Genomic DNA, 10,649 nt, shown 5'->3' on the forward strand with positions numbered 1-10,649 from the left:
CACAACTAGCTCTTTATACTCATAAAGTAACGAGTGCTATCGACAGAGGATGTCTAATTGATTCCATATTTTTATATTTCCAGAAGGCTTTCGACACCGTTTCTCACAGGAATCTTCTAACCAAACTGCGTGACTATGGAATATCGCCTCAGTTGTACGACTGGATTCGTGATTTCCTGTGAGAAAGGTCACAATTCGTAGTAATAGACGGAGAGTCATCGAGTAAAACGGAAGTAATATCGGGCGTTCCCCAAGAAAGTGTTATAAGCCCTCTATTGTTCCTGATCTGTAGTAACGACATAGGAGACAATCTGAGTAACCGTCTTGGATGGTTTGCAAATGATGCTGTCATTTACCGTCTTGTTAAGTCATTAGATGAGCAAAACGAATTGGAAAATGATTTAGTTATCTGTATTGTGCGAAAAGTGGCAGTTGACACTGAAAAAGAAACGTGTGAAGTTTTTCACATGAGTACTAAAAGAAATCCGCTAAATTTCGATTACGCGATAAGACACACAAATCTGAAGGCTGTAAATTCAACTAAATACTTAGGGATTACAATTACAAATACCCTAAACTGAACCGATCACATAGGTAATGCTGTGGGTAGAGCCAATCAAAGATACCGATTAATTGGCAGAACACTTAGAAGGTGCAACAGGTCCACTAAAGAGACTGCTTACACCACACTTGTTCGCCCTATTCTGGAGTATTTCTGTGTGGTGTGGGATCGGCATCAAATGGAACTGACTGATGACATCCTAAAAATACAAAGAAGGACAGCTCGTTTTGTATTATCGTGAGGTAGGGGAGATGGTGTCACAGACATGATACTTGGAGTGGCTATCATTAAAACAAAGGAGTTTTTCGTTGCGGAGGGATCTTCTCCTGAAATTTTAATCACCAATTTTTGTCCTCCGATTGCGAAAACATTCTGTTGGCAGCCACCTACATAGGGAGAAATGATCATCAAGATAAAATAAGAGAAATTGGGGCTTTCACAGAAAAATTTAAGTGCTCCTTTTTCCCACGCGCCGTTCGAGAGTGAAACGGTAGAGAGACAGCCTGAAGGTGGTTCATTGATACCTCTGCCAATCACCTATTTGTGAATAGCAGAGTAATCACGTGAATGTAGATGTAGATGTAGATAGCTGGAATGGATGCTTTTGGATTGACCTTGGAGCAAACCAGTGTTGATCATCTGCCATTTGATCGAGGTCAATTAGTGGACACTGAAATCGACAAATTCGTTATGCCCATAGTTACAGATTCATGGCATCATTTCGATGTTATAGGTGAGCTGAGGTTTGAATTATAAAGAGAAAGTAGACAGAATGTTCTAGTGCAAACAAATCATATTTCTGAAACACCTGAATACCAGTAATTGGTCCCATCTCAATTAATGTACTATATCTCAGACCAAAAACTATCTATTAACATAATTTCAAATCAAACTGAAGGTGCGTTTTATGGAAGATGCAGCGCAACACAGTAAGCACTACAATCCTTCTGAGACTGAAAATTCTATTCCCATAGAAATCGTGTTTACAGAATACTGGTTCAAATGGTTCAAATGGCTCTGAACACTATGGGACTTAACATCTGTGGCCATCAGTCCCCTAGAACTTAGAACTACTTAAACCTAAGTAGCCTAAGGACATCACACACATCCATGCCCGAGGCAGAATTCGAACCTGCGACCGTAGCAGTCGCGCGGTTCTGGACGGAAGCGCCTAGAACCACATGGCCACACCGTCTGGCTTACAGAATATACTGATTTGACGTCCAGTAACAATGGTCAAAGTGACTAAGAACACAGCAGAACAAAAATCACTGAAAATAGCGAAATAACATCACATAGAATTTTGTTCTTATGTGTATAAAACGGTTGCATTTCATTGGGGATGTATGAAATCAAATTTTTCCAAGGGAAGGCATTTCATCTGATATTACTTAAAACGTTACAGTGAAACACCGAAATCTGAAGAAGTCGACTTTCACCAGTGAATGTCAACATTCACTTATTTGCTAAATATCCTTATTTGTGACTTACACTGGTAAATGTTGACATTCACCATGCACTAATGGTGAATGAACATGTTGGAGATTTATATTTTCTTCTCCTAAATTGAGTCGCTATAAAACGTCACAAGGGTGACATAACTTTTTCGCCTGGCTTTCTGAAAGGAGTGAACAAGAATTTAAAATACACAGTACATTACATGAGAAAAGAAAATAATAGTTATAAAAAATTACTTATGTGATTCAAATCTTATTTATTGTAACAATTTAAACTATTATGACTCTTTGAATTGCACAAGAGTCCTTTGCTTTTAGAACTGCATTTATTTGTGGAACAATTCCTTTTGCAATGACAGTGTGTATAGCCTTGTCCCCCACTTCTCGAATAAGCTGCAGCTGTTTCTCTCAGTGACATTTCTTTAAAAGAAATTTCAGCTATGGAAAGTAACTTTTCTTTACAAATTACGAACTGATTGCGTTTGTAAAGCTGCTTGAGGGTACCATTTTTATTTGCCAGTTTATAGAAGTCGGAGTCTTCTATTCCAACAACAACCGCTAACACATTTCGGCTATCTGAACGACCACGGTCGATATCAGGGACTTGTATTCGTACATTATCACCAATTTGAGCAGGAGGATATTGTTTTTGTGAGGTTCGTAACATCTTTGTTGCTTGCAGTAGAAGATTTTCCATCGCGGCAGCTCTTTTTGTGGAATTCAACTGGTGTTTTTCATACAGAATTTGATGTGAAGACTTTGTAGGTCCTCTTCAATATTTTCCTTTGAAATATGGATTTCGGTATGACCACCACTCAATTTTTTATAAGCATTAACAGTTTCTACAAGCTGTTCTTCGGTTTCAGAAGTATTGGCAATTTATTCGAATTGTTCTTCAGTTCCAATATTTTCGATTTGTTCGCCAGGCAAAAAGGATGATGCTATGCCCCTTTTTGCTTTAACGCCAAACATGGCTTCATAAGGACTTTGACGTATTGCTTCATGGTGTGTAGTGTTCTTGGCAACTTGAACAAAGGATAAACCATCTGACCATTTATTTGTATCGTTACCATTCATCCATGCATTTAGCATATTCTGTATATCCTGATTGGCCCTTTCAACTGAGCCTTGTGTTTGACTGTGACGAGTCTTTCCATGAACTATTTTAACATCTTTCCACATAGCGCATATTTCGGATATGACTTGATTACTAAATTCTCTACCATTATCGGATTGCAATATTGCTGGTGTACCGAATGTTAAAAATATTGAAAGAACGTGATGCGCACCTTCTTCAAAGGTCGTAGCTGTACAAACTGAGTTAAATGATCTTGATACACCATTATGAACTTATATTCACCATCTCTGTTTGACTGCAGATCTATTAGATCAACTTGAAATCTTGAGTTTAATTCAGAACTAACCATTGGCTTCACAACAGTACCTCTATTAGGTGCACTGTGTTTCATGTGACACTGTTTCCATACATTTAAATACAACATTACAACTTCATATGTAATATTTTTGTATTTAACTTGCAACTCTTTAAGCATACGTTTTCTTCCTTTGTGGTCTATTCTGATGTGAGTTTCATATAGTATACTGTAAAATTCCTCATTGGTAACATAATACTGTATGTTTGTTTCCCCTGGTTTTAATGGTACAATTTTCTCTTCATCATTAATTTATAAAACATCAAAATGTTTTGACTGTCTGTAATCCAAAGGTGAGTTGCATTTACTTTTAGCCAAAAGCATTTCAGGAAGTATTTTAGAATACGTTTCTTGAGAAAAATAAAAACAATTATCTTCTCGTTTACCCGCAGTTAATGCATGTAACTTTTCATGAAAAAGATCACGATTTAGTGCAGTATCCATTTAGTATAAATTGGGGTATCGGAAAAAATTAAGAAATCGTTGCTCGCTTTATTAAAGCTTGCATAAGACTGACAAAACTGATTGACTCTGAGCAGAACAAAGGATATGGCGGGAGAGAGCCATTCGCTTGTTTTTTGACTTCTGTTTTCGACCTCCACCAGAGCATATCTGTGATTGTCGACACACACCGGAGAGGATCATAATGTAAAAAAATGTAATGAAATATTCGATCTTTCACCGACATATTTGGTTTGTTGACATTCACCGGTGAAAGTCAACATTCTCCAATTTCGGTCATTCACGGTAATATATATATGTCGAGCAGTGCTTATTGTTTGTCATTGTTATTTGTTGTTGAGATTAGTTCTTGGTGAAAGTCAACATTCTCCAATTTCGGCCATTCACGGTAACATATATCTGTCGAGCAGTGCTTATTGCTTGTCATTGTTGTTTGTTGTTGAGATTAGTTCTTGGCAGTGGTCAACGATGAAATCTGTTATGTGACTGCCAGGAGCAGGTGATGTTATCTTTTACCCAGTTTCTAAAAATGAAATGTAAAGCGAAGACTGGAATCGTACTATAAGGGCTGATTGAGTAAATACAGTGTGTTTCAAAAAGGTACGACCAAACGTTCAGGAAAGATTCCTCACACACAAAGAAAGAAAATATGTTATGTGGACATGTGTCCGGAAACGCTTACTTTCCATGTTAGAGCTCATTTTATTACTTCTCTTCAAATCACATTACTCATGGAATGGAAACACACAGAAACAGAATGTACCAGCGTGACTTTGGTACAGGAAATGTTCAAAATGTCCTCTGTTAGCGAGGATACATGCATTCACCCTCCGTCGCATGGAATCCCTGATGCGCTGATGCAGCCCTGGAGAATGGTATTGTATCACAGCCGGCCAGAATACAAGGCCGAAGAGTCTCTACATTTGGTACCGGGGTTGCGTAGACGAGAGATTTCAACTGCCCCCATAAATGAAAGTCAAGAGGGTTGAGGTCAGGAGAGCGTGGAGGCCACGGAATTGATCCGCCTCTACCAATCCATCAGTCACCGAATCTGTTATTGAGAAGCGTACGAACACTTCGACTGAAACGTGCAGGAGCTCCATCGTGCATGAACCACATGTTGTGTCATACTTGAAAAGGCACATCTTCTAGCAGCCCAGGTTGTGTCTCCTGTATGAAATCATGGCGGTGAATCGAGCAAGTACAGTGCATGCTGACGAAACTAAAATGAGCTCTAACATGGAAATTAGGGGTTTCCGGACACTTGTCCTCATAACATCTTTTCTTTATTTGTGTGTGAGGAATGTTTCCTGAACGTTTGGCAGTACCTTTTTGTAACACCCTATATAAGCACAGTAAATGGCGTAATAAGGTGTACACAATGTAGGCAATTTCCAGTTGTAACCAAAAGCGTCTGTTGTCTTACATGCAACCAACATCTGCTACGTGAAAGGTCGGCTAAACAAAAGACGCATTCGGAAGGACGACAGTTCAAACTCGCTTTCAGTCATCCAGATCTATGTTTCCTGTGGTTTTCTTAAATCACTCGAGGCAATGCCGGGGAGGTCCCTTTCAAAGGTCACAGCCGATTTCTTTCCCTATCCTTGACACAAACCGAGTTGTGGTCCGTCTCTAATGACCTTGAAATCGACGGGACAGGACGCTAAACCCAATCTTCCTTCTCTCTCTCTCTCCCTTCTTTTTTTTTTCTAATTTACAAATAGGATATAGGCTTCCGTCTGAAGTCCTCGGTTAGACGTTGATAGAATGTTCGCTGCACACCTCGGAGTGATGAAAACAGCGGGGACATCAGAGCAGACTTCCATCGCGACGTCACGTCTTGTTTCAGTTTGCCCCCGACCCCGAGGTACCCGAGATGCTGAAAGCATACAGTTTCGCATCCTCGATGGCCACCTGGCAGGTGTGGGCCAGTTCCCATACCAGGCCCTAATCGTCAGCGATAGCAACACTGTATGCGGCGGGTCGCTCATCACCCAGACAGCAGTCCTCACCGCCGCCTACTGCACCGTCAAGTGAGTAGACTCAGCCGCTCGGAGGGAGCTGGAAAGTAGCACAGCTTTGTGCAGTGATGACTATGTTTGGGTGCTGTTGCTGTGTAGTCATGTGTTATAGTTTAACAAACTGTTGTTAACAGTGTTTTCAACTGTAATTTTGGTGTCTTACACTACTGGCCATTGAAATTGCTACACCACGAAAATGACGTTCTGCAGACGCGAAATTTAACCGACAGGATGAAGATGCTGTGATATGCAAATGAATAGCTTTTCAGAGCATTCACACAAGGTCGGCGCCGGTGCTGACATGAGGAAAGTTTCCAGCCGATTTCTCATACACAAACAGCAGTTGACCAGCGTTGCCTGGTGAAGCGTTGTTGTGATGCCTCGTGTAAGGAGGAGAAATGAGTACCATCACGTTTCCGACTTTGATAAAGGTCGGATTTTAGCCTATCGTGATTGCACTTATCGCATCGCTACATTGCTGCTCGCATTGGTCGAGATCCAATTACTGTTATCAGAATATGGAATCGGTGGGTTCAGGAGGGTAATACGGAACGGTTTGCTGGATCCCGACGGCCTCGTATCACTAACAGTCAAGATGACAGACATCTTATCCGCACAGCTGTAACGGATCGTGCAGCCACATCTCGATTCCTGAGTCAACAGATGGGGACGTTTGCAAGACAAAAACCATCTGCACGAACAGTTCGACGACGTTTGCAGCAGCACGGAAGATCAGCTCGGAGACCATGGCTGCGGTTACCCTTGACGCTGCATCACACACATGAGCGCCTGCGATGGTGTACCCAGCGACGGACCTGGGTGCATGAATGGCAAAACGTCATTTTTTCGGATGAATCCAGGTTCTGTTTACAGCATCATGATGGTCGCATCCGTGTTTGGCGACATCGCGGTGAACGCACATTGGAAGCGTGTATTCGTCATCGCCATACTGGCCTATCACCCAGCGTGATGGTATGGGGTGCCATTGGTTACACGTCTCGATCACCTCTTGTTGGTGTTGACGGTTCTTTGAACAGTGAACGTTACATTTCACATGTGTTACGACCTTTGGCTCTACCCTCCATTTGATCCCTGCGAAACCCTACATTTCAGAAGGATAATGCACGACCGCATGTTGCAGGTCCTGTACCGGTCTTTCTGGATACATTCTCCAGATCTCTCACCAATTTAAAACGTCTGGTCAATGATGGCCGAGCAACTGGTTCGTCACAATACGCCAGTCACTACTCTTGATGAACTGTGGTATCGTATGAAGCTGCATGGGTAACTGTACCTGTACACGCCATCCAAACTCTGTTTGACTCAATACCCAGGCATATCAAGGCCGCTATTACGGCCAGAGGTGGTTGTTCTGGGTACTGATTCCTCAGGATCTATGCACCCAAATTGCGTGAAAATGTAATCACATGTCAGTTCTAGTACAATGTATTTGTCCAATGAATACCTGTTTATCATCTGCATTTCTTCTTGGTGTTGCAATTTTAATGGCCAGTAGTGTAATATTTTCTATGCTTGTCATGGGAAACGTAAGTGTAAAGTATAGTGTAAGTTAATGCAAGAGTCCATGTCAACAGAGTTGAGGATGAGAATGCTGACAGTAGAGTTTGTGGGACAACATTTAGATGTAGCTTTGCACATGGAGGGCGATCTGACGCAAGGAACCAACCAGGATTTTGTCAAAGACGTGAGCTGTCTGAACTGTATATAATTTGTAACAAACAAACAAACAAACACACACACACACACACACACACACACACACACACACACACACACACACACACACACACACACACACATCTCTGTGATACAACAGAGTTCTCTGGCTAATGGACCAAAAGTAATTCTCGTTCAGCTCCGCTATCAAACTGGCATCCACACGTATTCAAATTGTATTGCAGACGATCAAATAAATGCGATGATAAGTAAAATGATAACTCATATCATCGAATTCTCAGAAGAAACTCTCTTAAATTTTTGTGTATCACCTTCGTTCCTGAAAATATGTTCAATTCAATTTCTTCTTTTTTCTTTTTTTCTTGACTTTCAACATTATTCAAGGTACATATAAATATCTAAGAGACTTGAAAATAAAATCATGTGTCATTCTAATTTTGGTAGACTAATACTTTTATTACATTATTTTGCGACCAAATGAAATACTTAAAACATTTATTATCTCTTAAACTGACAAACATTCTCAGTTATAACCAGATACATTAAGACAATTTGCCTGCCATAAATTAATTTTGTTTCTTTCAATGAAAATTTTGATTTTTGCTCTATATTTCCTTAACTGTAATTTAAACTGGTTTGTCAAGTGCATATCTGCACATCTTACAGGAAGCTTAGACTTGGATTTCTCATTCCAAGTTAGTTTTTTTTAAAGTAACGAAATGACAAACATAAATAAATGCACAACTTCAAGTACAAATGAAAGTATGATAGAATTTGGAATAATGAACTCTTTAAGTGGGTCTCAGCAAGATAGGAACGTTTTGATTCATGTTTAGAATTGTAAAATTGTGTCTTTGACATATCATCATCATCGTTAGCAGGCAGTTTCATCACTTGGTGATTGGCCTCTCTGAGCCTGTGTGCAACATACAATTCCTGCAGTTCTTCCATTTCTGCGTAGCTTGAGCTTCTTGTTGCCAATTCAGCCAAACTGTCTTTCTTACATCACTATCCCATATGTGCAGTGGTCTTTCCTTGGGTTTTTAGTTTTGCATTTGATCATTTGACAACTTTTCTTAGAGTGACATGACCAACTCACAGTCATTTAAAGGTATTCACTCTTTTCAGTATGTCGCTGACCACTGTTATCTGATATAAATTGCTTTCCTTCTGCCTTTCTTTGTCTAGCTCAACTTAGATCTTTCCATTCCTGTTGGGTTGCAATCAGTTTTCTAACAGTGAATTCATTTGATGACACGTCTCACAGCCAAAATGTAGGCAATTGCTACTTACTGTAAAGAAGAAACGTGGAGTTGCAGACAGGCACTATCAAAAGACACTTAAACAAAGCTTTCGGTCATAGCCTTCATCAGGAAAACAGAAACAGTTCCCCCCAGTACTAAATTGGTTATCCCTTGATGCCTCATAATGTGTCCTACTACCCAGTCCCTTTTTCTAAACAGGTTGTGTCACAAGCTTCTCGTATCCCCAATTCTAATCAGTACCTCCTCATTAGTTATGTGATCTACCCACCAAATCTTCAGTATTCTTCTGTAGCACTATATTTCACAAGCCTCTACTCTCGTCTTTTCTAAACTGTTTGACGTCCACGTTTCGCTTTCATAAGTGGATACACTTGATACAAATATTTTCAGAAATGATGTCCTGACACTTAAATCTAGACACGATCTTATCAGATTTCTCTTCTTCAGAAACGCTTTTCTTGCCATCACCGGTCTACATTTTATATCCTCCCTACCTCGACCATCGTTAGTTAATTTGATCCCCAAATAGCAAAACTCATCTAATACTTTGAGTGAGTCATTTCTTAACCTAATTCCCTCAACATCACCTGATTTGATTCAACTACATTCCATTACCTTCTTTTTGCTTTTGTTGATGTTCATCTTATATCCTCCTTGCAAGACACTGCTCATTCCATTCAACTGCTCTTCCTAATCCTTTGCTGTCTCTGACAGAGTTATAATGTCGTTGGCAAACCTCAGAGTATTAATTTTTTCTCCCTAGGCTCTAATTCCTGCTTCAAATTTGTCTTTGGTTTCGTTACTGGTTGATCAATACATAGATTGAATAACATCATAGACAGAATACAATCCTGTCTCACTCCATTCCTAACCACTGCTCCCCTTTTGTGCCCCTCGACTCTAATAACTGCCATCTGGTTTCCATGCAAATTGTAAATACCTTTTTCCTCCCTGTACTTTACCCCTTCTTCCTTTAAAATTTGAGAGAGTGTATTCTAGCCAACATTGTCAAAGGCTCTCTCCAAGTCTACAAATGGTATGAATATAGGCTGGCCTTTCCTTAACCTATCTTCTATGAGATTTCGTAGGGTCAGTATTACCTTGCATGTTCTTACATTTCTTTGGAATCCAAACTGATTTTCCCTGAGGTTGATTTCTTCCAGTTTCTTCATTCTTCTGTAGAGGATTCATGTTAGTATTTTTAAAACCATGACATATTAAGTTCGGTAATTTCGCACCTGTCAGGATCTGATTTCTTTGGAATTGGTATTGTTATATTGTTCTTGAAGTCTGAGGGTATTTCGCCTGTCGCATACATCTTTCTCACTAGATGAAAGAGTTTTGTCATGGATGGTTCTCCCAAGGGTGATTAGTAGCTCTAATGGAGTATTAGCTATTCCTGGGGCCTTTTAGCACTTCGTCAAATTCTTCATGCAGTATCATATCTCTCCCCCTGTCTTCATCTACATCCTCTTCCATTTCCATAATATTGTCCTCAAGTACATCTCCCTTGTATAGACCCTCTATATACTCCTTCCGCCTTTCTGCTTTCCATTCTTTGCTTGGACTGGTTTTCCATCTGCGCTCTTGACTTTCATTCAGGTCTCTTTAATTTTTCACTGATATATGCCTCTACATCCTTACATTTGTCCTCTAGCCATCCCTGCTTAGCCATTCTGCCCTTCCTGTCAGTCTCATTTTTGAGACGTTTGTATTCCTTTTTGCCTGCTTCATTTACTGCATTTTTATAT

This window comes from Schistocerca gregaria, chromosome 11 (genome assembly GCF_023897955.1).
Source record: "Schistocerca gregaria isolate iqSchGreg1 chromosome 11, iqSchGreg1.2, whole genome shotgun sequence".
Lineage (NCBI taxonomy): Eukaryota > Metazoa > Arthropoda > Insecta > Orthoptera > Acrididae > Schistocerca > Schistocerca gregaria.